The sequence below is a fragment of the Crocodylus siamensis genome, chromosome 1 (genome assembly GCF_052110815.1).
Source record: "Crocodylus siamensis isolate JL-2025a chromosome 1, ASM5211081v1, whole genome shotgun sequence".
Taxonomy (NCBI): Eukaryota; Metazoa; Chordata; order Crocodylia; family Crocodylidae; genus Crocodylus; species Crocodylus siamensis.
Window position 1 is genome coordinate 146,032,160 of NC_143395.1, and position 27,972 is coordinate 146,060,131.

General features: G+C 41.1%; 1 protein-coding gene across 3 annotated transcripts in view; it reads right to left on the reverse strand.

Annotated features, from left to right (window-relative positions):
- Positions 1 to 27,972, reverse strand: part of RGS7 (regulator of G protein signaling 7) — a 500,495-nt gene that overhangs the window by 405,809 nt on the left and 66,714 nt on the right. The gene's annotated exons all lie outside the window — the stretch shown is intronic.

Here is a 27,972-nt window from a genome sequence, read left to right on the forward strand (position 1 = left end):
AAAATAACTTTGAAAATTTCATTGAATTTTGAGGAATGTAGCTAACAAAAAGTTGCCAATGTTTTAGCTCTTTAGAAATAAGAAATGACATTTTAAATAAAATTATTATTAGTGGTTTGAGATGGATGCACATCATCTTAGTTTATAGGCACCCTGCAAGTGAGTTAACTTCTGCAGAGATTACAAGTACAGCATTACAAAGTACTATTTATGTAATTCATTAAAAGTGATCAGTGAGGCATTATACAACTACCAAAACTAGGAGCCACTCTCACTGCCTGTTCATAGTTGGCTGCTTTTTATTCATCATAAGTCTTCAGAGGCCCATGCCTCAGAAAAAAATTCAAAGTTTTCAGTGGAAAGGGAGACATAAAAGCTTCTCTTTATTCATGCTAATTATTCAGCTAGGTCAGACTGGGAAAATATTAGGACACTGATAGAGGTACCACCTAAGTGAAGTACTCCATGAACACAGGCTGAGAAGCCAGTCATAGGAGCCACAGTTCATCAAGGTCAAAAACAGATTGTCACCCCTGCACACTTCAGTGGTATTTAAATGTGATTCCTTGTCCTCATCTTTTGTAAGAACATACATGCCACATTTCGTTAGACAAATGGTCCATGTAGCCCAGTATTCTGTCTCTAACAGTAGCAGAAATGGATGGTATAAAGAGAGAGCCCTGAACTGGATCTCTCAAGAGTGAACTGTCCCCTATTCAATAATCTCCCTGGTAGCCACCATTATTGGTTTAGAGATACCAGAGGAAACATCTCTAACTATTCTGTTCAATAGCCATTAATAGATCTATCATCCATTCATAGAATCACAGAAGTAGGGTCAGAAGGAACCTTGTAGATCTTCAAATCTGGCCCCCTTCCTGGGCGGGAGAAAAACTGGGCTCAGATGACTCCAGCCAGGTAGGCATCAAGCCTCCTCTTAAAGACCCCCAGGGTAGGAGTCAGCCTTGGAAGTTGGTTCCAGATCCTAGCCATCCTCTCCAACAACTTGTGGCCATTATTCCTTGTTATGCCAGGGGGCGCTAGGGGAAACAAGGTCTCTCCCAAACCCTTCTGGTCTCCCCTAGTGAGTTTATAGACAGTCACCAGGTCCCCCCGCAGCCTTCTCTTATGAAGGCTAAACAGATTCAGGTCCATATCCCTCCTGAAGTGAGGCACACAGAACTGGATGCAGTACTCCAGCTGTGGCCTGACCAGTGCTGCATAGAGGGGGAAGATCACCTCCTTGGCCCTGCTTGAGATGCACCTGTGGATGCACGACAAGGTCCGGTTAGCCCTGCCAACCGTGGCCTCGCATTGTCAGCCCATGTTCATCTTGGAGTCAATAGAGACTCCAAGATCCCTTTCTGCCTCTGTGCTCTCAAGAAGGGAGTTTCCCATCTTATAAGTGTGCTGCTGGTTACTACTGCCCAAGTGCAGCACCCTGTACTTGTCAGTATTGAAACACATCCTGTTTTTGTTAGCCCACCCCTATAACCTATGCAGGTCTTGCTGCAGTCTTTCCCTCCCTACTAGCATGCTCACCTCACCCCAGATTTTGGTATCATCAGCGAATTTAAACAGGTTGCTTTTCACCCTATCGTCCAAATTGCTGATAAAGAAATTGAACAGCGTGGGTCCAAGGACCGAGTCTTGGGGGATTCACTGCACACTTCCCCCCAGGATGAATATGACCCATCCACCACCACCCTCTGAGTGTGACCTTTCAGCCAATCTGCAATCCATCTGACTGTGTAGGCATCAATGCCACAGTTGCCTAGTTCTTTAATGAGGATGAGGTGGGAGACGGTGTCAAAGGCCTTGCTGAAGTCCAGAAAGACTACATCCATGGTGACACCTGCATCCAGTGCTTTTGTGACCTGATCATAAAAGGCAATCAGGTTGGTCTGACATCACCTGCCCCTAATGAAACCGTGCTGGTTGCCCTTGAGCATCATCCCTGAAGCCGGCCCATCACAGATGTGCTCCTTGATGATCTTCTCGAAGAGTTACCCTAGGATTGAGGTAAGACTGACTGGCCTATAGTTGCCCGGGTCCTCCCTCCTCCCTTTTTTAAAGATGGGGACCACATTGGCTATCTTCCAATCATCTGGCACCTGGCCTGAGCACCATGAGCGCTTGTAAAGCCATGCCAAGGGCCCTTCAATAACCCCTGCTAGCTCCCTCAACACCCTGGGGTGCAGAGCATCTGGACCCACTGATCTGAACACGTCCAGCTCCTCCAAAAGCTTTCTAACCCAGTCCTCCCCAACCTGAGGTCTGGAGGCGTTCCCCTCAAGTCCATCTTGCATCATGGTGGGGAAGTCCCAGTCCCTGCACAAGAAAATGGGGGTGAAGAATTGTTTAAAGAGGTCTGCTTTCTCCTCTGGCGCAACCACCAGATTGCCCAAAGTATCTTGCAGGGGCCCCACATTTCCCAGTGCTTTCTCCATCCTTCCTAAGGACACAATGGCCCCTTTCCACTGCAAGAAGATTTACTTCTTATTATCTCAGTCACCCCAACTGGGACTTGAACCTAGGTCTCCCATGTGGTAGGCAGGAACACTACCACACAGCCACCACCATTAATTTATCCAGTGTGATTTTGAACCTGGCTATGATATCTGCCTCGACCACCTCCTGTGGCAATGAATTCCATAAGTTAACTACACATTGCATTAAAAACTATGCAAATCTGAAATCTTTACACAGTGGACATATTTGTGATAGGTGGCAGAAGTGTATTCCTAATACAAGGTTTTCATTCAGCCTTTCCATGTATGCCATGTCTTTCCATTCACCTCACTGTTAGGTATCTTGTATTAGAAGTGATAAATAAGTGTGGGGGTGAGGAGAGGGGAGAAGGGGGAGAACTACAATTGGGTAAATGCAATTGAACAAGAAAGGAGAAATAAAGCTACTATGTAGCAGGGGCAAAGCTTGCATGTAAGAACAGATAATATTTTTTATCCTCTAAATCAAGGCTAGGTTTTACAAATGCAAAGCCATCTGAAGATTAGACAGGCTCTACAGACATCAGTTCATACATATTTTTCAACAGATTTCAAGTTGCCAACATGACAAAAAGGTTCATTTGAAAATAATTAATTAAAGTTAAATTTCTAACTTATGTCACGGACAGCGTGGATAACATGAAGAATGGAATAAGAGATCCATTCATCAATACGTGATCCATTTTCATCCCACTGAAAAAACAGTGAATATACAAAAAAGTTACTCTCTGGATTGTATAGTCAGATCACCATTCCCACTCATAATTAAAAAATGAAGTGTCCATCAGCCCTATTGTAGAAAATGTACAGCAACCTTCTCCTAACATTTCACAGCTACAGATACTAAAAATATTCTGCTGACCTTACCTAGAACCCAAGTACAAAAAACCTTTGATATCAGGCAGCAGAATTTGTGAATACAAATGTAACTGCCCCAAAATCTTTAACAATGTGCTAATAATCATGAAATACCAGTAGTAGGAAAAGAGAGAGAAAGGGAGGGAGAGAATAAAACTACTCAATTCAAACTTGTTGGATTTCCAGCACATCAGAACAGGCTTGCTGCACATATATAGGGGCCCCTAGTGTCCATAAACCCTGCTCTTTCTGTGTTGTAAGCTGCTGCATTACCTGCTTGTCTAGCTTTGCCTCAGCCAGCTAAGTACAACTCCCAGAAGCAAGTAGTACGATTTCAGAGTAGGTGGTTTTCACATTACAAAGCAATGCAATGCATGTTCCATTGATACCACAGGCCTACCCTACCCACTTTGGAAAGCTGATAAAGCACTTCAAAAGGGACCTCTGTGTGCATTCAAACTTCTAGCACAGAGCATTAGCTAGGGAACTGGGCAGGCTTTTGTTAGGCATCTGAGTTCTTTATATCAGGAATGGATAAAAATTCCTTCCGTTTAGGGTGACCACCCATCCCTAATTGGATGGGACAGTCCTGTAAGGGGAACTGCAAGTCCTGATCCCAGGCTTCATGACTCCAGGACAGCATTAGCCTGGATTCACAGCGTTGTGCAGGGTTCTGCAGGAAATAGCAGGTTTCCTGTTGCAGGCTGGCAGCATTCCAGCCAGCAAGAGGCTGTTTAGGGCTGCCAGGAATGGGGTGCAGGGGTGCCATGTGCATGTTTAGGCCTGTACACGTGCATGTGGCTGGGAACACAGCCAGGCAGCCTGAAGAGAAGCTCCTTGCAGGTAGGTCTATGGAGGGGGAGGGTGTATAGGTGGATATGTATAGGTGAATAGATCAAGGCCCCCACGGTGAGGGAGGGAGTTGGGCAGGGCCTGAAGGTGCTGTTCAGCCAGGGTGGTACATGGGGCTGGAGCATGGAGTGGGATGGAGCCATGGGTGGCTCATCCAGGGAGCTTGGGGGTGGGGGCACGTGGCTCCCCACCTTTGTACAGGAGGCAGAGGAAGATGAGGGCTGCCCACTGCAAGCTCAGGGCTCCCTGCCCTGCTTCCCTGCCCCAGGGGGCCCCACACTAGCCATGTCACCGTGGCAAGGCATCCCTTGCACACCCAGCAGCAGCAGAGGCAGAAACAGCATAGGAGTTATACCCCCTTTTGCTGCTGGGAGGGCAGGGGGGCACGCAGCTGGTGCATGGCTCCCAGGAGGAAGGCAACAGGGCAGTGAACCCAGAGTGGGCAGGTTGTATCTGCTCCTCCTTTGCTCCAGTCTGCTCTGGGTGTGCCAACACCAATGGCGGTGGCAGGGGAGTGCAAAGATGGGGGAAGGCCAGCATGTCTCCTGCCTTTCCCTTTTGAAAAGGTGCTCATCCTACTTTCACTTAGGCATATCTGAATTTAATACTTAATTCTACAGTGGCCACAGCCCTGAGATCTGTAAAAAAAATGGTATCACAAGAGGTTCCAAGTTCTAATGTAACCACTGGTGGGGTGGTTACCAGCTAATCAGGGTAAACCATGTGCACACAAGAATCACAACAAGATGTATACACACGTAAGAGAAAGGCATAGGGAAGCAGGGCTGGAACGAACTCCCATAGTTTGTACCATGTGGTAAAATTTCTTCTTGGCCCAGATATGTCAACTGTTCTCACCAGGAGTGAGGCAAGGCCCTTTAGCTAGGAACCTCTGGCTTTAAGTAATAGCAGGAACACCTCCATCAAAGTTTTCAATAAAGATGAAAGTTGGGTCTTCCACAGCGAGGAGTAAATAGCACAGTGCAGCATCCTCCTTAGATATTGTAAAGCTCTTAGTGACAAAAATCAACATCTAGCATTGCAAGGGAGCTTCCAGGGGAGACAACCCAGACACTGTCAATGCATTGAAGTAACCACTGAAGAATGGATGAGGCAAGTCCCTCGAGGGATTTTGCAATGAATGTTTCTGGAAAATGAATGGATAGACCCTGGTGGACTCAAGTGGCCCCAGGGTCCCATAAAGAAGGAACATTAACACCTATGCTTTTTTATCTGGAGTGTCTGCTGAAGTGGTGATCCACTTCCCAAAGCAAAGCAAGCTGATTAAATAAATGGCAGGCAAAGGAAAAGCATTGTGATGTACAATCTCAGTTCATTTACAAAATACTTAAAGGATATTGCAGATAGCACTGGGTTTCCTATTTTGCCTCTACAAAGTGTCAAATTGCAGGCTAAGGAAAACAGACCACTTATAGTAGCTTTATGTCAACACACAGATTATATCACAACATGATGGAATATGTGGACCAGCCAAGCAGGGCTCAGCTGTGAATTTAATTTTTTGCCTGCAATCCAAGGGTCATGTGCTAGCTGCCAGATGCCAATTAAGTAGAGCCATTGTTACTGAAGTACTGAATATTACTGGCTGTCCTTGCTATGTCATGCAAAATGCAAGTAATCTATAAACTGCTTTATTTTTCCAACTCCACTCTGTGAAACTTCTTCCAGATAAATGCAGCATTATTCAGAAAAACATGGGCCTGTTAGGACCCAAGGTGTTCAGCACCATAAAAAATTATATTTTCAGTTTCTGGTGCTCTGCAGCACAAAACCCAACCAATTGCTGAAAATAAAATGAACTTTCTTCAACCAACAGCAGACTTCCCAGACTGAAACAATACCATTCTGGCAAACAACAGCGCAACATTCAAGTTCTCATTTGACATGACAGCACCTGGAAGCAGCACTGACAAGGCAGAAATAAAGTAAACTCAACATCAGGAGTAAGCAGGACAGGCTTCTCCAAACCACCACAAATAATGAGAACAGCTAAAGTACTTCAATTAACTCTTTTCAGATTTCATTTTTCCTGAACTGCCAAAAAACGCATGTGCCTAGAAGCCCTAAAGGAGAGCTTGTCATGGTTATCACCCTTTGCTTTACAACACAAGTGACACAAACGGCTTACATAAGGAGTGAACTTCAGACCCACTGAAAGCAGTTTCAGCTCCATTCAATTTTTACCTATAAAATGAATTATCTTTGGCATCTAGCTTTTTCTTCTCCTCCAAAATTTTGGGGGGAAACCTCAAATAACTATAGCCACAGACAATCAAAGGTAATTCTGTCCTGAAATATAAGGCTCTCACTAGCTTGAAGAGAGCCTTTTATTTAGCTGGCCAACTCCTGTTAGTAATAATGGGTTAGTGAGGGCTGACAGAAAACAGACTACAGAGAGTCATCAATGGGATAAAATGTTCCTTTGACATCCTCCAGTTAGCAAAGTATTTATACTTAATTACATTAGTTTCCCATTATGTGTAAAACTACGACAAACAGCTGAAAAAATGCAGTTCTATAAATGAAAGTACTAGCATTTTGTCCTTGCCTGGATGACCCACATAGGGCTATAATGCACTGCTTATTTTTTAAGTAGTGTCCCCCAAAGAAATAGACTGAAAAGTCTACCAGAGATGCATAACCCAGCCAATAAGAATGAGAAGGACCAGTTAATTCATAGCTTAGACTAAGTACCCTATAGTACAAATAGCAAAACAATTCTCGGGTTGCTCAGGTTGTTATCTGATTTGTTAGAGAACTGCTCAGGTTGTAGCATGTAATCATTATGCAAGCCGTATTTCTAATTCTAGAATGTCAGAAAGAATAAACCTTTAATACAGGAGGTACAAATATGTGTTGACAAGGTCCCTTTCATTAGAAATATTGTTTCCTTTCTAAGACAACTCTTGTAGGAGGTAAACTGATGCATGAATTCAAAGCAAGCCACCAAGAAAAAATCACTTTCTATAAGATGCAACATGTCGTCTGAAAACAAGGGAGACCAGATAAGCAATATCTAATTGCCACGTGTGTCCTTATGCAACCAGCCCTCAGAGATGCCACCAGAGTTTTAACACAGCTGGAGGGAATTAAGCTCTGCAGGAATACCCCGTTCCCTTTGTGGTCTGTCCTGTAGCTAGAAATAGCTCATCCAGAAGGCAACTGGAAAAGGTAGTCCCTTTTTTGTCTACACCAATGGACAAGCAGCAGCAGTAATCTCCCAGTTAAACTGCCATCACACTACACTACAAAACATGAGTTTCTCATTTTCAAGTATTAAAAAGAAGCAAAGTTTCAGCTGGAAAGTGCCATTTTCACTAGCTTTGCAAATATCTACTCTTATTTCCAGAGTTAAGTCCAATTCCAATTCTTACATTAACCTTTTCTTTGCTTTCACCAGTTTTCCAGTTATAATATAAATAAAATGCAGTCTTTCACTAGTCCACAGTCACATACAGCATTTAACTTTATTTTATGGGTATCTACCAATAATCAAGATGTTCAGTTGGTAGGTAAAAGATGTAGGTTTCCCAGGGGAAGCCTTAAACACTGCTGATCAGCAATGCCTCTAGGCCTGCAAACATGGGAGATTTCATCTTCTCCAAATGCTCTTCAGAAACATTTCCTTCCAGGAAATTCTGGAACCACAAGAGCCACCTCCACTTCTTTGGCAGGTTGCTGCTTTGATTGCGAGACTCAGGTGGCTTCACTCACTCCATTTTTGCCAATATTTTCCTTGTTTCTGACACTATATAATTAAAGCATCTTAGTCAAAGGTGGGGGGTCGTCTGTGATCGTTTTTAAACAAACTCTGAGTCACAGATTCTCAGCAAATTGCCGAGAGTCTCAGTGCCTTAAAATCCATTTCTGACAGGTAAAAGCCAGATCAATTCTGGTGAGCAAATTATCTTTATTTCCTGATCCCAGTCATAGCACCGGATCAAGTTAAAAATGTTATATCCTTATCATGTTACTTGAACACCTTCCTTCAATATCTATGGTCACAGGCCTGGAAAAAACAAAGGATTATCCCTTCCCCAACTCTGCATGTTCGACCCTATTGATTCGGAGAATGGAGAAGGGCCCAGCAAATGAAGATGTCCACAAAGATTAGCAGACAGGTGCAGTAGAAGAGCCAGAGGACTGATGCTGTATAGATCAGAGAGGGACAGAACCACATTTTTTTAAAACAACTTTTCAGAACTAGCCCTAAGGTTTGTAGTGTGTTCTGGTGAGCTGAGTGCCTTTGTTTAGTTTGCTTTTGCCATCAGTCTCCTAAAATGTCCCTAAAGATTCCCAGAACATCTAAAGAACTGCCTGTCAACCGTTAGTCAGGAGCTTATAAAAGCTGCCTGTGTGGGGCCTGTGCAGCGGGGCGGGCAGCGGGTGGAAGATCAGAGCTGGGGGGGTGGCAAGCGGCCAGAGTGCATAGCGAGTGGCACACGGCAGCCATGGAGTGCTGGTGCCCTTGGCACGTGCCAATGCTGCTGTCCACAAGGACCCCCAAATCGCGGGGCCCAGGGCAGTCGCCCTGATTTACGCCCCCCTCCCTCCGATGGCTCTGGGTACAGACGTTCAAAAAGCCCAAGGCACAATCAATCTAAGTTATGCACCACCAGGAGTGACCAGGAATAACGGTCACAAGCTGGCAGAGGGCAGGTTTAGGCTAGATATCAGGAAGCGCTACTTCACGGTCAGGGCGGCTAGGGTCTGGAACCAACTTCCAAGAGAAGTGGTGCAGGCTCCTACCCTGGGGGTGTTTAAGAGGAGACTAGATGAACACCTTGCTGGGGTCATTTGACCCCAGTACTCTTTCCTGCCATGGCAGGGGGTCGGACTAGAAGATCTGTTCAGGTCCTTTCCGACCCTAGAAACTATGCAGTTTTATGTAAGCAACATAGTTTAGATCAATAGCGAACAGAACACACATTCACCCTTTGATAAGGGAGGCGGGGGGAATCCTAGACCAGGTTCCACCACTTTTAAACCAGTCTGTGTGTGCCAAACTTCCTTTCTGTTACAGGTATAGACTGGTTTCTGATCCCTTATTCTGGTAAAAGTGCAATGTCTTTGGTGGCCTGGATTCTTACCCTATTACCTGGATTAGCTTTGACTCCTTTGTTCCTATGGGTTCTTTGCTTGAATGCCTCTCCCAGTACTGCCCACCACCCCCCTCTTTTCCCACTCTTTGTATTTAAATCACTCACTCCACTTTACATACTGCTGATGCTCTAGTTCAGTGGTTTTCAGCTTTTTTTCATTCTGGAAAAATTTCAAATGGATGTGCATGTAAGTATGAGCAGTCCCATACTTTTGGCTGATCATAGACATCTTTCAGGGACCTCTTAGTTAATGAAAGCTTGTGTTCTCTCTATATCTTGTTGAGTCTAAGGTGCATATCTACTCTGCCTGCTACCTTACTTTAGATTAACATGACTAACTACCTCTCTCTGGTTGGAATACAAATCAATCCTGGAAAGCAGTCACAAAAGTACTTTAAAGATGCAGAGAAAGTGTGGAGGAGGAGACATTTAATATAGAAAAGGGGAGATGCAGCATCTGAAGAGGGATGAAAACATGTATGGAGCAGGGAGGACAATACATGTTTTAAAACAGTAATTTAACAAGTAATGATTTTTTTTTTCTATCTGACAGTGCTTAATAGGGGGGAAATACACAGTATAAAATATATTTGATAATTGCCTTCTCTGCAAAGCTCCAAAAAGTTACACTTCCAGTTTAAACATCCAGCCTCTAGGGAATATTTAACACTAATATTTGGGCCAATTAACATTCTCTAGCTCATTGAGTAGGGTGATGCTGGCTTTGAAGAGGTGTCAAACTTAAAGTAACTGTGTCAAATGCCTGGGTCTGCCTTTATTTCAATCATAATACTGCCCCTGCCCCCTCCAAACAGTTAAGATGTTAAGCTGATTGTTTGTTACTTACATATAAAATGAAGCCTTTTAAAAAAGGAGAAATCCTCATGGCTAAATTCTAGCTGCTGATATGCATAGAGACGTCCCCAGTGCCATAAGCTGGAAGTAAAAACTGGCTGCCCTTATAATAACCCCATACTTCAACCAAATTTCAGGACAAAAAACAAACAAACAAAAAAATCCAGGGCATCTCCAAGACAAATAGTAGAGGGGATCTTACCAGGTATGACCTGCAGTTCACATTTGTGTGTTAACACTGAATCTTTCAGCCTTGTCTCATAAGCCCTGCCCTAGGTTCAAATTTGTTCTACTCAGAGTAGCAAAAGAATATGTGGTTTTGGTTACTTGCAGACCAAATATAGGAGCAGACTGCTTTGGGATATTTTACATAGTTCCTTGTACCTCCAAGAACTTATTCAAAAGCCAAGAACAGTTTAATAGGTAAAGGTATGCAGAAATAGTGCTGAATATTCCATCTCATGTAAAATGCCATAAATAGTCCCCAACTATCTAGTTTAATGCACTCCTCTGAGACTATATGAATAAACTCCACAGGAGGCTTTTTCATTACGATTTGAGGAGAGTTAGCGGCTGTTGATTAGGTCTGCACAAAACATCTTAAAACGATCAGGTGTGTAAGTGAAGGTTTTGGATTATAATTGCAACAACAGCAACCACAAACCATTAGAAAGAGGTGAGAAACTATAATAATTGATAAATTTTCAGAATTAGATAGAGTTAATACTAATTCTCCCTTGTATGCTGAAATTCTGCAGCAGAAGACTTTGTCAAAGAATCCAACCTTCGGCTCGGCAAAATTTAAGATCCAAGGGTCACCCTTTTGTTTGCCAAGAAAAAACTTCTGTATGTGACCTGAATGCAAACTAGTGCAGTTAAGTCAGCCTGAGTTTGCAGGGGACCTGAAGCAACACCTCTGGGAAGCATGAATTTTAAAGATTAAGAATTCTTTGAAATTCAGCAGCATTAACTATTTCATTGCTAAATCTCTCAAACGTGCAAAAAAGAAACTGCCTTTACAAATCTGGCTAGAGCCAAAAGCTCCAGCAGTCCCTAACCTTTGAGCTCTCCAATTTCCACCTATAGAGTCTATAATATAGTCTTGGTTTTCTTCACTGCGTTTTCAGCAGGAACACAAATTTTAAAATTTGGAACAACACAAATGAATAATGCAATCAATATGGTATCTTTGACTGAGATTAATTCACTTTTTTATTCTGTTTTCCCTTGTTTCAATCTTTGTGTTCATAGATTTCATAGGTTTTTAGGGTCAGAAGGCACCTCAGTAGATCATCAAGTCCAACCCCCTGCCCTGTGCAGGAAAGAGTACTGGGGTCAGATGATTGGACTCAATCTACTGCAGTCCCTTCTGACTCTAAAAATCTGTGAAATCTATGAACACAAAGATTGAAACACAGGACAACAGAATAAAAAAGCAAATTAATCTCAATCAAAGATACCATATTGATTGCATTATTCATTTGTGCTGTTCTGAATTTAAAAACCCTCTTTTCTAAATTTATCTGAACTAGCTGATGAAGATTGAGTTAACTGTGATGGAGACCATGGGTCCTGCTGCAGAATTTAAGTAAGGCTTACCATGGAGTAGACAGATAAAGGTCATGAAGTACAAAACGATATGCTGTGCCTTCAGTATTTTTTAGAATGAGGTTTTAAAAAAAGATTTTTTTTTTCCCAGTTTTAGTCAATGTTCAGAAAGTCATAAAAATATGTTAGCACTGAAAACCTGGTACTCCTAGCACAGTGGTTCTCAACCTTTTTAGACTCAAGGTAGCCTGGAATAGACTTGAGGCAACCCAAAAGAAACTCCGGACACTCCCTGGAAAATGCTAGCTTAAGTTTTCACTCTTTTTTGCCTACAGAAAAATAGTAGAGCAGTTTTTCAGTTGCAAAGAACTAAGAAAGACCACTACTATGGAGTTCTATTTGAAATGTATAGGTTTATCTTGTGAATCATGTTTGTGAGCCCAACAGTACTAACACAGTATAGCACCCTTCAAAGGATCTCAAGGCACCCAGGTTGAGAAGTCACTCCTCTAGCAAACTTATTATTCTCGGCCAACTTCTGCCTTTGATTATATCTTGACAACTGTACTGGCTTTATTGTCAGTTTATTTGTCCTAAATCCAATATTTTTACTTAATCTTTTTTTTTTTTTTTTTTTTTGCAAAACATCAGCATTGTAACATTAATGATCAGGGCAGTGAGTTGAGCTTGGCAGCAGAATGGAACCTTTTACTTACTATGAGACCCTCTTCAATTTCTTTTTCAAACAGCACAAAACCAGTCTTGGATTTAGAGTCCGTAAAGGTGCTATAGGTGGACACTTCCAGGTGGCCACTGAGATGTCTGAGACAGGCCAAATAGTAAAAATAATGCCTAAAGGGAGGGTTTGTTACAACTATACACTTCAAGCTCAACCTTATTTTAATATGCATGTTTGTATATCTGTATATGTGCACTGCATTGCTGGTAAGGGAAACCAATGTAAGTTATAAACCCAGAGTTAAGTTCTCAACCCAGGAAGAATTGTTAGTGAGAAACAGATTCCACTTTTCATTTTTCTAACCATCCTAATGGCTTAGCATCTGATCTTGCAGACTGCACTCATGTAATTTTTCCTTTCATTTGAATGGGACTTCAATTCAAGGATAAAGAAAAGTAGGAACCATAGGATTTGGTAGGACAAAACTCCCACTAGGTTCAACATGCTGACGTTTAGATCTTTTTGGAGTTATGGAATTAAAACACGCATTCATGTATAACTCTTCCATATCCCTTTCTTTCACAGCAGAATTGCTGAAAAATAAACAGCACATATAGGAAGATCAACAACTGGAGTCATGTAGGTGACTAGACAGAGTATAAGTATTACAGATACTGAAAGGCTTGGGTCAAAATCCTTCGTAGACTAATTCTGTTGCCTTTCCTTGGAGTAATGGCAAGAGTTACTGGACAGCCTCTCCACATCTTTCGATGTGGAAACATTTCCAGTCTTTAATGGCAAGATCTATAACAAGTCTTTAAGCTCCAGTTTCTTGAAAACGGAGTTCATAAGTTATTAAGGACAGAATACTCATTTAATAGTGGTATTAATTATATGGAAATGGCATTTTCACAGTTCATTTTGACAGGTCTTGTTATAAGGAATATTCTCCCATGTCACTTTACACCAGAGAGGAGCTGTATTTAGTTAAGTAAATATTTTATTTTCCTTGAGATGCAGACAGCTCCTTTACCTCAGCGCTTCCTCAGAAAATTCATTTTCTTACTGCAGATGCTTCCTGTAGTAGGTACCTTAGACAATCTCACAAGGTGTGCAAATGGCATAAACTGTAGTGGGAGTTCAATTTTAGATGATCGGCATTTCTGAAAATTAGTTGTTACAGGGGGAGGGCGGATAAAGATACTTAATAATTAAGAGAAGGTGCCACTTACTAAAACAGCTAGGTAACTCTACATCCCGTTGCGATGAGACTTGATTCAGAAATCTTATGATGCTAATTGAGGTTATTGCGCCCTGACCAACCATTCTAGATAAATACTACAGGAAGGTAAATATTTATTTCACTGACTTGTGAGCCATAAATAACACTGGTCTCATTTAAAATTAAACAGCTTTTTGTGAAGAGGATTCTGTAGAATAAAACAAAAGATTCAGTGCTGACCCTTTGGTTGGGTGCAGGGCATTGCTTTTGTCCCACTGCGTCCTTCTCTGACTCCAGAAGTTTTTAAGTTTCAGTCACACTAGATCAACATAATCAATGCAATATTATCTGCCTAAGTCTGCAGATAGCTACTTTTACAGACTATAAAAGAAGCAAAAAATCCTGTTTGACTCAGAATGTAAAACATGAAAATTGCTACTCTAGGGAAGATCCACCAGCACTGACCCAACAAAAAACAGTATACATGCAGGAAGAGTTCAGTGTCCTTTCCTCATCAGCCCAAACAGATACAGCAACTTTTCTGTTCCATAGCAAGGAGGTAAGGCTGTGTTGCTGGGTGTGACTGCATAACTCAGTGCTCCAAATTGCTTTAATGTAACTCTGGGGACATACATAGCACCTGCATTTTTATGAATCAATAAATTGCCAACCACCTAGCTAAAAAGAATGAGCAAATTAAAATTAAAAAAAACATGGAAGACTCCAAGTACCCCACATAAAAATTCCATCCCTCTCATCTTGTTATGTCCCAGCATTCAACAACATAGCATATTATAGGCGGGAGTGAAAGCATTTCTCATCACAATCACACATTTTCCATTCTAAGACCCTAGCCCACACCCCACCCATTGACTTTTAACTTTGCCAAACTGATCGCTCAGGGTAACATTTTCTAAGTCTAAGTAGCTTAGGATATATCTATCTAAATAGATAGATATATCCATTATATCTATATCTCTCTGTATTTTATATAATATATAGATATATAGCTATATGTCTAGATATAGATAAATGGGGAGAGGGGGGATTTCAACCAAAACAGTTCAGCAATTTCCAAGAATGAGGGTTTTAAAAAAGTTATTGTGCCCATGTTAAGCCGTTCTAATAAACTTTTCTTTGAGAAACTATAGTACTTCTGTGCCTTATAGCAGGAACCTGAATTTGAAAAAAGTTGTTCATCTGAACAACTTTTGCACGTCTGTACTTTTCCATTCCTTTGAAAAACTACTCAAATTTGGCCCAAGTCAAGAATTTTAAAAGTCTATATGAATTACATATGCTCAGAATACTTTTTAGATGTCACCAGCTAAATTCCCTACAGATTTTTCAGACAAGGTTATCTTTTATTAGACCAACTGAATAGTTAGAAAAATTGTTCTGTACAAGCTTGCAGGTACAAGACCCTTCTTCAGGCATAGGGAGAGTCTGCTGGTGTTGGGCTGTTCTCTAGGGTCAAATAGAAGCTTAAGCCAATATGCAAAATGCAGGTCTGAAAATACAAATGTGTGGCAGGAAAGATAAGAGGGGATTGGAGTTAATGGGTGTCAGACAGGTAGGTGGAATGTCAATCAGTAATAAAATGTAGCTCATAAAAATGTAGAGAAGTTACCTGAGGTTATTGCATGACAGGCAGGTATAACATGCCATAAATCCAATGTTTATATTTAGTCCATGATTTTTTGTATCCAGTAGATTTATGAAATGCAGTTTGTAGACTCATCTATGAAAGGTGCTTTGTAAATTCCCTTGAGGAGCTATAGTTATCCTTAACCAGAAGACTACATCAAAGAAGCCAACAGATAATTCTCTGACACCACCCACTATGAAAAACTAGAGGAAATCAAATCACCATTAAATCATTTCCATATGAACTACAAGAAAACCTAGAGAACCTAATCCCCCTAGTACCCATCCCAGGGACTTTTTCCATGCTCCCTAAAATGCACAAACAAGGGAACTCAGACCTATAATATCCAAACATGGAATCTTAACTGAGGAAATATCAGGTTTTATCAAATCCATCCTAAAACCTCTTGTCACTCAAAGAGCAAGTTTTGTCCAAGACAACACACTTTCTACAAAAACTTAAACACATAGACCATCTTCCCAGCAATACTCTCCTAGCCACCATGGATGTTACCAGCTTATATACCAACATTTCACACCAGGATAGCATCCAAACCTGCCTTACATACCTACAAAAGAAAGATTACAATTCAGAGTACAGACATAAAAATATAGGTAAACTTATACACTTCATCCTCGCACACAACTTCATTTTCCGTAACCAACACTTCCTCCAGACTATGAAGACAGCTATGGGCACCAAAATGGCCCCACAATACGCAAACCTTTTTATGAGCCACTTGGAAGAAGAATTCCTCAAGAAATGTGCCAAACTCATGCTGTATCTAATATGACATCATCATCATTTGGACTGAAAATCCGGAATCTGATTGATTTCCATCACAAATTTAATCATTGTCACCCCTCTATCAGACTATCTCTGGAATACTCCAGGACCAACATTTCCTTTTTAGAAACTATGTTCAATATCCAGAAGAGTGAAATACAAACCACCAGATACAAAAAACCTATGGACCAACATACATATCTGCATAGAATCAGCAGTCACCCTAAGCACACCAAGAATGCTTGGACTAAGTGACTTCCAGAGTCCTTTCAATCCTCATTTTCTATGATGCTAAAGAACTGGATGAAAAGACCATGGCAATAGGTAGTTCTGAAAGTGTATGCATCAAGCAAAAGAAAGGTTACCAATGAAATTCTTCAAGTGTCAGCCTTGAGTGTTGATATACTCTTAAGGAGCTTTGCTTTTTAGCCCCATGATGAGAACACAAAGTGGATATGACTTCTCTCTATATAAATGAATTAGGGATTTAAACAGCAGGGAAAGAGAACAGAGCCAAATTTAGAACAAGATGAAGTGGATATGAACTACTCTGAATAAGTATAGGCTTAAAATTGGGTTCAAATCATTTGAGGAATTAAATTATTGAATAGTACATAGGGCTAGCTAATTGTAAGATGGAGTTTGAATGGTTTATGAAAGGGGTTTGATGACAATGGGCACATCCAAACATGCATGGGACCCAGTATATGAGCTACAGTCATGCAACTTACTTTATGACATATGATCATAGATTGGGTCCTGCTTGTGCAGATGTTTGCTAGCGAGTCACACCAGAAACCCAATCTAAGCAAGCTGGGGTGGAGGGCTTTGCTCTGAATATGTACCAATGTTTGTTAGATTGGGCTAACCCATCCAGATTCACCCATCCACTTTTGCCTGATTAACCTCCCCGAACATCTGTACAGATCAGCACTTAGATTGACCTAACCCTAGTTTCTTGTTTCTTGAACAGCCTTATGTCACTGCTATGCCTTCTACTATTTTTCTCATCTTATGCGAGTCCACAGGACAGTGAGTGTTCAGTTAACAAACAGCTAGTCAGTACTTTTTTGTCCTCATTGATCAATGTGGACCTCATTCTTTTTTTTTTCCTGCACACAACTCAGTCCCAGATCTAAAGATATATATTAATTTCCTTAGCTTGCAACCTTTATAATGTTCCTTTAACATAGATAGTTCAATGTATTCTATATAATATTATGAAAACACTTCCTGGAAATCATTATGTAATTTGATCCCCTATATCAGGCCTTTAAAGATGTAGCCTATCCTCATAAACAAAAGGCAAGCCAACAAGCCTGGTTTTCTACTAGCAAAGCAAAATGCATTCTGCATATGTTGAGATCAATAGCTGCTAATGTAGGAGCACAGGACTAGTAAAGGGGCCCACTGGAGTCACTGGCTCCATTTCCTTGCATTCACAAGCAACCATTTATCCAAGGAATCCTAGAAAACATTCAACCCCATCCTTCTCACACACCCTACAAGGCACCTTATGAAAACAAAACCAAAAACACCCAATAGCATGCCACACAAAAAACCAAGACAAGATCCCCACACAAAAACACAAGACAAGGGAATTCCCCGCCACTGCATTTTATCATCAACATACCTGACAGTATTATCCTAACAATGCTATTTCAGAATGGGGACAAATAGACAAAACCACCTCACATAGCCAACATCAGATTTCTTTACACATTCTTAAACTTCAGCAATTTACCAAGTCTGCTCTAATTTAGTCAGTAAGGAACCAAATATTTCCATTATGCCCATCTCCATTGTATCAAAGCATCATCACTTCGACTTTTGAAGTATTCAGGTAAAAATTTTCCCTGAGCTTTACCTGTGCAAACCACACTTGAGCTTTTTTCCCTCGGAGCCAGGTAACCTCTGTGACAAATTCACAAAAGGAGCTATACATGTACTGATTGGTTTTCTTATTGCTTATTATTAACTCCCCTTCCATTTTAACTTTTTTGTTTGTTTGTTTTTACAAAACTGAACATACCTATTATGAATCAAACACCAGGACTAGGGACAGAAGTTACACTTAAACTGGTTTAAGTCATCAAAAACTGGTTTAAACATGTAACAGAACAGAAGTTCAGTGCACAGTTTCAAAATGGCTGAAGCTGGTTTAAGATAAACCTGGCTGAACTGAACGTAGTGTCAGACTTAAATGATTTGGATCAAACCAATTTATGAAACTTCTGTCCCAGAGCCCTTCCTGGTTCAAGTTTAATCACAGTCCCCCACCCCAGCATGCTTTCCAGCCCTGCACTCAGCTGTCTGCTCCAGCACCGAAAGGCAGGAGCGCGCGTGGGGGTGGGGAAGAAGGCAGGTATTACCACCACCACCCCCCCCCCCGGCAAAGCCCACCTGAGGTCTGGGGCCATGGAGGAGAGTTAAACTTCCTTTCCCCTGATTACAGAGCTGCCCTGATAAAAACTTACAAATTCCAGCAACACCTGGAAGCAGGACAAAAATGTGATTAGCAACCCTGGAGAGTCCTATTGCTGTGATTCTGGACTGAAAATCCCAGAGACCTCAGGGGCAGCAGGAAGAGGAAGCAAACATGTAGCTCATGCTGGCTACATGCCAGAGAGCCATGCTGTAGTGCCCCCTGGCTTCTGACCTGAGCTATGCAGGTATGTGGCTGCATTTCCTGACTCAAAAGTGAATGTGTGTCTAGTTGTTTCTCAATTTAATCTCTGCAGTTTCGACTGACCTGCAAAAACTGAGTCAATTCAGTCTCAGGATTTTTGACTGTCTGTACTTAGCCTAGGATGTAATTAGACAGACATCTGGATCCAAATTTTGAGTTCAGCTTGTTCCTGAACTGGTTAAAGGCCCTATCTTCATCTAAACTTTGTAGTTGGAATTTTTTTCTATAATGGCACACTGCCAAACGTTGTTACTTCTCTAAAAATTGGGGAGGACATAAATTTCTCAGCCTTACATACATTTGTATATTTAATGTAAATATGAATTATGGAAAGAGAAACCAAAAGCTGATTCAACAAGTATGGTAGTAGCTTTGTACACTCCTATTTATTTCCTTTGCAAAAATAAAATAATACCTGAGGTGTTGTAATATCATTAAGTGTTATATTAATAACAACCCTTCAGCAGTTTGTACTTGTGACTTTCCTTTATTTTTCTAGGAAATTCCAGGTAGCCAACTGTCCTAAAGTATCAAAATTCAACTGTAATTTCATGTGATCATCCAGAGAGCAGTGCACTGATAACTGGTACTTTTCCAGCACTGGAAGATACAAGTTACAGATAACTGCATAGTTTGCCATGCTGCAACAATTTCCATGCACTACTGTTGTGAAGAACAGAGACTATTATATAGGTCATATTTTAATATTGAATATTACATACTAGTACAAGGGAGTAAGGGGAGTGGGGAAGGGGAATAGCCTGTAATGGTACATTAATGGACAATAAAAATAGTGAATATTTTTGTTCAGCAGTGTGATAAAAATTTGGCTTCTGCTTTCAGGTGCACTTCTGCAGCCCCCTGGAGGAAGTCTGCTGTTTTAATAATTACTGATTAACCACAAGCACGTCTTGGAATCTTCACTAACTCAATAAGTTTCACGAGAAGTACAAAACAGGATTGTATTAAATATGAATTACAGACATTTTCAAAATACATGCTATAATCACAATAAATTTTTATACCTATTCTGTCCCAATACTATTCCTAACCAAATCTTATCAAAGCACTGGGACAGAGCTGACTTTTGTAAATCTCGATTGTTCACAAAGTAATTTTTGCTATAGATCATTGAATCATAGAGAAGTAGGGCTGGAAGGGACCTCCAGAGGTCATCTAATTCAATCCCACACCTGAGGCAGGATCACCCCTATTCCAAACCCTCCCATAGAAATCTATAATATAAACTCTTTGTAAAACTAGCATCAGCCCTGACAAAATGAGAAATAATACCCTAAACTGCCACAGGTTAAGCATGGAGACCATGGTAGCCAACATCTTGCTTCTGTAAAAGGTTGTTAATATACACTCAGGAGAGCCCAGATAGAGTGCCATGCCACCCTGCTACAAAGGAAGGCAAAAATCCCTGCAGTCCATACCAATCTGACCATGGGATAAAATTCTTTCTTGACCCCAAATATGGGATCTGACCCTGAGTGAAGGGGCAAGACCATCTAGACAGAAACATTTTACTTTAATTCCCAGCAGGAGCTCAGGCACAATCCAGAAAAAATCCCCGGCCCTAGCTGCAGCAACATGCAATGCTAGTGTATTAGAACTGCAAGTGCAGAATGTGTGCATTCAAGTGAGTAATGAATGGTATGCTTGCAGAAATACTGTTTGCATGTGAAAGCTTTAACTGTGCACAGAATTACTTGGGTATTCATTGCAAAAGTAAATGAAAGAAGCTTTTTTTCAAATGCTGCCATTACTGTTGCATGAATTTCATTCTGTTATCTTCTCTATGTCTGAATTAATAATTATTCATTAATGGATTAACTATTGAAAATGTTAAAACAATAAATGTGAGCATAATTATATATATAATCTTAAGGTGAATGAATCACTGGAGTTCTTGCTGGACTACATTAAACTGAGAGATTCCACATTTTAATCTTTTATTCAGCTTCACACCATAATAAACATGCTTTTGAAATTACTCTCAGTGGACTCTTAGATATATGAGAGTAAGCAAGTCTTCACTGAAAAGCGACTCTGCCAAGCAGCAGCATACTCAAATAAGCCAGGCTGCTCAGTGATCGCTACTTCCCCAAGCAAAGGCAATGTTCTTGCATTTACTTGGCACTGTGGACCAAAGAATTCCTGTAATGCCACAAGAATGGGGCTATATTACCTCCAGTTGGCAAGGTAGCAAGTAAGTACCAGCTTGGCCTGTTTGAGCATGCTGCTGCCTGGCCCAATCACTTTGTAATGTAAATATGCCCAGTAATTCCAAAAAGATGAAAAATTCAGCTGGATCCAAGCCTTTGCAGACAGAACTAAGTCCTCTGGGTCTTAAGATACAAGCATGTGTAGTGGGTTAAGGCACAAGAGATTTCTGGTTGAAAATTTTTTTATTGTGTTCTGCCCTCCCCCAGACTTTCTGTATGAATTTGGACAAGTCACTGAACATTTGTGTTTCAGTACCTGGCTTGGAATAAAATGTTCCCCTGCATTATCGGTGTCCTCAGGCTTGTTTCAGTAATATTTGCAAAGCATTTTGATATATGCACATAAAAGGCACCATAGAAGGATGAAAGTATTGTATCTGGCATAAGAGCACTAAAGAATAAAATAAAAGCTTCTAAAGAACGTGAGCAGTTTCACAAGGAAAATCCCCCTGGATTTTTTTTCCTGGAATGTACAATTCAATTAATTTTAATATTATTCTAATGAAAAATGTTAGAATGAAAGATCACATCCTTTTCAGATTGGAAAGTCCCTATGGGAACAAGAATTTAATCAACTTCAGTTTCTTCCTTATTGCTTTTGGAGATCTTTACCTTCAACTTCGACAGCCACCAGAGATGTGAAGAAAGGACTTCTATTTAATGTAACAGCTTATCTGAACCATTATGATCAGTGCTGCTCATTCCAATGTTTCTCAATAAAGTAAGTCTGAACCATAGAATAATATAATCTTGGGCCAGACCCTTGGTCCAGATCTCTATTGCTGAGGGAAACAAGGATAAAAGAAGAATGAACCTCCTTATATGCTCCTCCAATCTCTCAATCTGTCATAGGCCAATCCAGACTTTTGCATCAATTCAGGGAAATGTTGAAAGATCTCTTGGTTCTGCCAGTTGCAACAGCCCTGATAGAGGCCAGTCCAGAAGCCAGGAAACACTGAAGCCATCTCTCCATCCTCTGGTCATGCCCTCTATTCCCTGGGCAGTGGGCATCACAACCCCCTTATCATGTGGTAGGCAAATCCCCAACCAACTAGATCTCTGTGCAAAGCAAACAGAGGATCTGGTCCCTTATATTTGTATTAGGTCTTTAAAAAAAAAATCAGAATTTTTTTAAAGTCTGTATTAGCAGTTAGCCAATATTTGGGGCCCTAAGGCTTGTTTCAGGTAGGGTTAGAAATCCAGCATGCTAGGTATCTCTGATACAATTCTATTATATTTAAAAAAAAAATCATAATCCTCTGAATGCAGGAAGAAGCACACAAGGAGCTTCCAGGCCACTTTTTTGCCCAGTGTTTCCCAAACTTTTGATACCTGAGGCACTTCTTTTCAAGGTTAAAATTGGCAACACATTTCACTATTACACCCCAAACGTAAGTGTGTGTATGCACATGTGCACACACGTATGTGTGTCAAAAAAATAACATTCTCCATTCCATTCCTCTACCAGAGGAAGTCAGCAGTGCTGAGATGCACCACTAAAAAATAACTGAATAGCTTCTGAATTTCATGGCATCTCAGTTAAAAATCACTGAGACAGATCTAAAAGATAGGAAGGAGAACTTGAGGCTAAAAATGCTGAGACTCACTGATCTAGCAGGTGCCACTTAAGACAAGATCTCACCATGCTGTGCCCTGTTCTTTTCACATTCTGGCCTCTGCCAACCCCTGGTCTGTACCCAGTGCTCATGCTGCTCCTGAAGGGTCTCTCATGCCAGCAACCATTCTGGCCGCCCCTCTGCTGCACCTGCAAGTATAGGAAGAGTAAGGAAGACAAGCTGGGCTGCAAGGCATGATTCCATCTGTGCCTTTGCCCTCCCAGCCACTCCAAACAAAGTGTGCTGCTGGGAACACGGCAGGCATGGGGGAGATGAAGGCTAGCACAGGGGCTGCTTGTGGGCAGGCAGCAGCAATGACAGCAGTCCCCAGAGGAACAGCCAGTAGCCCCCATACTGAAGAACCCTCATGCCCCAGCCAGCCCCATCAGCATCTATACTTGCATTGCAGCACAGTAAATAACTCCATTGTAGGATAGTACTTGAATCTGTCAGTACTAATCTACAGTACACTGGCCTAATAGTTTACTCTGGGCTAATAGCTGTATACATGTAGACGAGTGACATTTTACGGCAGAGCTAATGAAGCAACTCTGCAGTCAGTGTCTCATGTAAATACGTCCAGGGAGTATCAAATTAACATTTTGTTTTTAAAATAAGATATGTTCCAAAAAGAGAAAAAAATACACAGTTGAGCTCTTTCTAAATGACAGATACAATCCCATTCAAGAATTTATAGCTCCAGTTTGTAATGTACAGTTAGCAAACATGGTTTCAATTTGTAGTATACACTGAACTAATAACTAAGTTTTATAAGAAAGCTTGACCAAAATTATAGCCTAACTGTCATGAACAAAGTTTTCAGTTGGTCATTCAGAGTATAGGCAGGTTCTTAATTCAACCTCTCCACACTTAGGATGCAAGGTTAATATTTTGTAGAATGGACTTCTTACTACCCCTGCTTTTCCTGGTACCACTCTTTTATATTAGATATTACTATTTGTTCTATTTCAAAGTTTGGGGGTAGCGTTAGTTGGGACTTATCTTCAACATGGTATTACCTTTGTCAGTCATATGGATTCAGCTGTCAGAATAGAAAATGAATTTCTACCTGTACCTTAATTAGGAGATTTTTTTCCTCCCCTTTCCTCCCCCTTCAATTATTTCCATTGTTAGTAAAATTTCAGCGGCATTTAAATGTCTGAGATCCTTTGTCACCTGTAGCACGCTACATATGCTTACAAATGACTTCATAATTTGTTATATATTGTTGTTTGTCTGTTAAGTATTCAGCTTTAATTACATTAACTTTAAAAAAAAAGTTCTATGCTTTTGTTTTTATTCAGTTATTTGTCATAGAAGTTTTTTGTTTGTAATCTCAGTCTAAACCAGGCATGTGCTGTCACTCAGACTGGAAATAACTGTAAAAGACTAATGTTAAAGAACTGCTGTCTACTGCCAGGTTTGTACATCACAAGCTTATTCTAAACTGACTGATGATGAGAAGAGACATGATGTGTCCAAGAGTCTAAATAAAAACAGAAGCCATCTATGTCCATTAACCTAATAGATTACAGCAGAGAGAGAAAACTTGTCTAAGGACAAGAAAGCTAAATGGCATTGAGGTCATTCAGTAAAACATTTATCATTTAGGCTATTTGTTCTGCTTTGCCACAGTTCTGTTCCACTCTTCCATATCGGGAAGCTGCTCTGCCTTGCAACATTCAAGGATGAATAATTCTCAAAGACAGATAGAGACAGCTGCCTCTAAAATCAGCCAAGTCCTGTTCTAAGCTTTTATTGCCATGTTGAAGCAAGTTGCCATATTGAAGGAGCAACCTTCTGATTATCAGAATACAAGATGTAAATCTGATTCATTCAAAGACTTGTTCTTTATCTACATGCAGTGACATTTGGAGAACTAGAACTACACAAACTTTCAAGTAAACTCTCTGATCAGGAAAGGTGTCAGAGAATACATTTCTCTAGCAATTTACTGAAAATCTTTTCACCTCAAACATATAGTACGTGAGTTTAGATAGACCATTTGTCTGGAAAGTCTTTTTGGAAATTGTTTTGAGTACATGAGAAGGACACTAATTTCAAGCTACTAAAGAAAGAATAAAGCCTTACCAGAAACACTAACAAATGCATCCCAGTTATATTTTACTTGGTGTGGGCGACTAGTGCTGCCTTAGTCCAGGGGGACTGCCCCCTCTGTGACCAGTCCCGCAGACCGTTGCAGGGGTCCCCCATGGCTGATCCTGAGGATGGGCGGGGGGGAGTTTCCCACGAGTGATCCTGCAGACTGGGGAGGGATCCCCCAGAGAAGCGGCTGCAGCAATCGCAGTGGTTGGACAGCGCTTACGGGGGGGCACCGGCACTCCTGCCTGCCTCCCCTGCCAATTGCTTAAGCAGCAAGTATGGCCAATCGGGGGTGCATGCAGCCAGTCAGGGGGTGCACCCCCATGCAGCCCCTATGCATTGGCAGTCTTACTTGGTAAAACTAAAACCCTTTAAAGGCAAAAGGGACCCTTTAATGATTATATAACTCTGCTAAAGTTCTGCAAATACTTTTTTCAGTTGTTGACTGAGCAAGCGTGCATGAGTGCGTGCGCGCACACACACATACACACACACTAATCTAAGAAATACTTCATAAATAGTTTAAAGCTACTAACTGACAAATTTTGAAGGGTTTTTCACCTCCCTCATCAACAGAAGTGATGTTTTGTTAAACAAGCTTTTTTGTGGGGACATACATGCCAATTTTACCAGGAAAGGTTTCTCAGGATGGATTTGTTGCACTGCAGCAAGAGAGATGCAGCCCACAATGGCCAAAAACCCAGTCACAGCTCTCATCTTGGGATGGGAAAGATACAGTTTTGAGTAACTGTTCTGTCGCATTCACAGAAACTCAGAATATGAGGAAATTAGGGCTGGAAGGGACCTCAGGACATCATCCAGTACAACCCCCTGCTCAAAGCAGAACCGTCCACAACCAGATCATCCCAGCCAGGGCTTTGTCGAGCTGGGCCTTAAAAATCTCCAAGGATGGAGATTCCACCTCCCTAAGTAAACTGTTCCAGTGGTTCACCACCTTTCTAGTGAGAGAGCTTTTCCTAATATCTAACCTAAACTTCACTTGCTGTAAAATGAAACCATCGTCTCCATCCTCTTTGGAACAATCCTTCAGGTAATCAAAGGTTGCTATGAAATCTCCTCACTCTTCTCTTCTCCAAACTAAATAAGCCCTGTCTCCTCAGAAGTCATGTGCACCAGCCCCCTAACCATTTTCATTGCCATCCACTGGGCCTTCTCCAGTGTGTCCACAGTCTTTCTGTAGTGGGGGCTCAAAACTGGACACAGTACTCCCGATGTGGCCTCCCTAGTGCCAAACAGAGGGGAAGAATCACTTCCCTCAATCTGCTGACAATGCTCTTACCAATTTAGCACACTATGCCATTAGCCTTCTTCACTACAAGGGCACAATGTTAGCTTAGCCAGTCACTCCCCAGCCTTTACTGGTGCATGGGATTATGCCATCCTAAGTACAGGACTTGTCTTTAGTAAACTTCATGAGACTTCTTTTAGTCCAATCCTCTAATTTGTCACCGTCTCTCTAAATACTAGTCCTACCCTTTAGCATATCAACTACTCCCCCCAGCTTGATGTCATCTGCAAACTTGCTAAGGGTCCAGTCCATCCCATCTTCAAAGTCACTAATTAGGATATTGAACAAAACTAACCTGAGGACCAACCCTGGGGGCACTCCACTTGATGCTGGCTACAAACTAGATTTTGAGCCATTGATTACTACCCTCTGAGCCCAACCTTCCAGTTATTTTTTTTCCATCTTACAGTGCATTTATCCAACCCATACTTCCTTAGATAGCTTGCAAGAATCTTGTGGGAGACCACATCAAAAGCCATGCTACACTCAAGTATACAACTTCCAGTGCTCTCCCTACATCCACAGAGCCGGGCTCCTCATCTTAGAAGGAAATCAGGTTGGTCAGGCAAGGACTAGTATTTTAGAGCACCCAGCAGAGGTTCATGTGACTGATCATGAATCTGCAGGTTTATCCTTATTCCCCCTTCCCCCCACATTGTTCTTTCCTGAGTAAGTGGGTTAGAGGGGGAAGGAGAGGGCAGGGAACCAAATGGGATCTTTTGTTTCCTATAAATACATAGCCAGTGGACTAGAGAGAGACTGATTTCAATGTACTGGCTAGGATACAGTGTCTTAGGAAAAGGAAAATGCAGGTTTAAATCCGGCTTTTAATGAGCATCTAATTATTTATGGAAACAAAGTGAAACAGGCAAATTGAGAAACAAAATAGGCAACTATAGCTTAGGGAATAGGGCTGTAAGATGAGGCACGGGAAATGGGTTCAACCCCTAACAGCTCTGGTTTGAATGAAGTAACTTAGGGACATGGACCTGAACGTGAGCCTCCTATTCAGAGAAAAATGAAATACCTGTTCCTAGCCTAAGTTGTGCATGTGTTTATCTGGGAACAAAAATATTCTGGGATCAACGTATACACATACAGCCCTTCTATTCAGGGTACAATGAATGGCTAATGCAGTACTGATTTTCTGCTTTTGATTCAATGATCAACTTTAGGATAACTGTATAGACATGCTTTCCAATATTCTGAAATAAACTGTTACTACCTCTTATCCAGAAACTTTTTTAGGATTTACCCCAGAACGATAAACATGGACGTTTGTATATTTGCATGCGGAGCTGGAATAAACAAGGTTATCCCAGGGTAAACTTTTGCAGCCTGGCATCACCAATTAATCAATGCCTTAATAACTGGACCACTGATTCTCAACCAGCTTTTCATGGCACCCTGGGGTAACATGAGATCTTTTTAAGGGTGCCATAGGGAGCTGTGCAATATTAGCACTGTTAAGTATGCAAAAACCTACACATGATTCACAAGGTGAACCAGAGATTTCAAGCAGGAATCCATAGTGTCAAAGACATTCTGACCTGTTGTGGTCTTTCTGAATTCTTTGTAACAGAATTGCTCTACTATTTTTCCATAGTCAATGAGTAAATCTAAGACCTGGCATTTCAGAAGGGTGTCTTGAATCCAAAAAGGTATAAAACCACTGTAGTAGAAGTTCTTTTTTTTCTTTTTCTTTTTCTTTCTTTTTTTTTTTGAAGTTCATGATTGGGGCATTTTCCTTCTCCCCTTCAAGAGGTATTGATTGCATTGTTACAATGAAGAACAGGTTGAATTTTGAAAGGCCAAGAAAACAATTTCCCACACAATCGTTGCTAAGAACCTGTATGATTTCAGTCTTTGATCAGTTTTAGAGTATATTTAAAGACCATTGAGAAATGAAGCTCTAATTATCCACACAGCCATAACAACAATTT